Here is a 2,756-nt window from a genome sequence, read left to right as displayed (position 1 = left end):
ACCACGGCGATTCAGTTGATCGCGAACCAGATGCCGGTAACTGGCGTTGGCTGAGGGGTCGATCTCACCGCGTCCATCCAGTTGGTTGCGAACGAGATGCCGACGACTGGCGTTGGCTGAAGGGTCGATCTCACCGCGGCAATCCAGTTGGTTGCGAACGAGATGCCGGCGACTGGCGTTGGCTGAAGGGTCGTTCTCACCGCGGCAATCCAGTTGGTTGCGAACGAGATGCCGGTGACTGGCGTTGGCTGAAGGGTCGATCTCACCGCGGCAATACAGTTGGTTGCGAACGAGATGCCGGCGACTGGCGTTGGCTGCAGGGTCCATCTCACCACGGCGATTCAGTTGATCGCGAACCAGATGCCGGTGACTGGCGTTGGCTGAAGGGTCCATCTCACCGCGTCAATCCAGTTGGTTGCGAACGAGATGCCGGCGACTGGCGTTGGCTGAAGGGTCGATCTCACCGCGGCAATCCAGTTGGTTGCGAACGAGATGCCGGCGACTGGCGTTGGCTGAAGGGTCGATCTCACCGCGGCAATCCAGTTGGTTGCGAACGAGATGCCGGCGACTGGCGTTGGCTGAAGGGTCGATCTCACCGCGGCAATCCAGTTGGTTGCGAACGAGATGCCGGCGACTGGCGTTGGCTGAAGGGTCGATCTCACCGCGGCAATCCAGTTGGTTGCGAACGAGATGCCGGCGACTGGCGTTGGCTGAAGGGTCGATCTCACCGCGGCAATCCAGTTGGTTGCGAACGAGATGCCGGCGACTGGCGTTGGCTGAAGGGTCGATCTCACCGCGGCAATCCAGTTGGTTGCGAACGAGATGCCGGGACTGGCGTTGGCTGAAGGGTCGATCTCACCGCGGCAATCCAGTTGGTTGCGAACGAGATGCCGGCGACTGGCGTTGGCTGAAGGGTCGATCTCACCGCGGCAATCCAGTTGGTTGCGAACGAGATGCCGGCGACTGGCGTTGGCTGAAGGGTCGATCTCACCGCGGCAATCCAGTGGTTGCGAACGAGATGCCGGCGACTGGCGTTGGCTGAAGGGTCGATCTCACCGCGGCAATCCAGTTGGTTGCGAACGAGATGCCGGCGACTGGCGTTGGCTGAAGGGTCGATCTCACCGCGGCAATCCAGTTGGTTGCGAACGAGATGCCGGCGACTGGCGTTGGCTGAAGGGTCGATCTCACCGCGGCAATCCAGTTGGTTGCGAACGAGATGCCGGTGACTGGCGTTGGCTGAAGGGTCGATCTCACCGCGGCAATCCAGTTGGTTGCGAACGAGATGCCGGTGACTGGCGTTGGCTGAAGGGTCGATCTCACCGCGGCAATCCAGTTGGTTGCGAACGAGATGCCGGTGACTGGCGTTGGCTGAAGGGTCGATCTCACCGCGGCAATCCAGTTGGTTGCGAACGAGATGCCGGCGACTGGCGTTGGCTGAAGGGTCGATCTCACCGCGGCAATCCAGTTGGTTGCGAACGAGATGCCGGTGACTGGCGTTGGCTGAAGGGTCGATCTCACCGCGGCAATCCAGTTGGTTGCGAACCGAGATGCCGGCGACTGGCGTTGGCTGAAGGGTCGATCTCACCGCGGCAATCCAGTTGGTTGCGAACGAGATGCCGGCGACTGGCGTTGGCTGAAGGGTCGATCTCACCGCGGCAATCCAGTTGGTTGCGAACGAGATGCCGGCGACTGGCGTTGGCTGAAGGGTCGATCTCACCGCGGCAATCCAGTTGGTTGCGAACGAGATGCCGGCGACTGGCGTTGGCTGAAGGGTCGATCTCACCGCGGCAATCCAGTTGGTTGCGAACGAGATGCCGGCGACTGGCGTTGGCTGAAGGGTCGATCTCACCGCGGCAATCCAGTTGATCGCGAACCAGATGCCGGTGACTGGCGTTGGCTGAAGGGTCGATCTCACCGCGGCAATCCAGTTGGTTGCGAACGAGATGCCGGCGACTGGCGTTGGCTGAAGGGTCGATCTCACCGCCAATCCAGTTGGTTGCGAACGAGATGCCGGCGACTGGCGTTGGCTGCAGGGTCCATCTCACCACGGCGATCCAGTTGGTTGCGAACGAGATGCCGGCGACTGGCGTTGGCTGCAAGGGTCGATCTCACCACGGCGAATTCAGTTGATCGCGAACCAGATGCCGGTAACTGGCGTTGGCTGAGGGGTCGATCTCACCGCGTCCATCCAGTTGGTTGCGAACGAGATGCCGGCGACTGGCGTTGGCTGAAGGGTCGATCTCACCGCGGCAATCCAGTTGGTTGCCGAGATGCCGGCGACTGGCGTTGGCTGAAGGGTCGTTCTCACCGCGGCAATCCAGTTGGTTGCGAACGAGATGCCGGTGACTGGCGTTGGCTGAAGGGTCGTCTCACCGCGGCAATACAGTTGGTTGCGCCGGCGACTGGCGTTGGCTGCACGAATGCCGGTGACTGGCGTTGGCTGAAGGGTGGTCTCGACGCGAGGCCTGCGTTGGCCAGGGTCCACTCACCACGGCGATTCAGTGATCGCGAACCAGATGCCGGTGACTGGCGTTGGCTGAAGGTCCACTCACCGCGGCAATCCAGTTGGTTGCGAACGAGATGCCGGCGACTGGCGTTGGCTGAAGGGTCGATCTCACCGCGGCAATCCAGTTGGTTGCGAACGAGATTGGCGAACGAGATGCCGCAGTAAAGGCGTGGTTCTGACCGCGGCAATCCTGGTTGATCGAACGAGATGCCGGTGACTGGCGTTGGCTGCCGGTGACTCGATTCGCGTC

Source organism: Dermacentor silvarum, chromosome 2 (assembly GCF_013339745.2).
Source record: "Dermacentor silvarum isolate Dsil-2018 chromosome 2, BIME_Dsil_1.4, whole genome shotgun sequence".
Taxonomy (NCBI): domain Eukaryota; kingdom Metazoa; phylum Arthropoda; class Arachnida; order Ixodida; family Ixodidae; genus Dermacentor; species Dermacentor silvarum.
The sequence above is the reverse complement of the archived record's forward strand: the minus strand, read 5'-3'. Positions refer to the sequence as shown.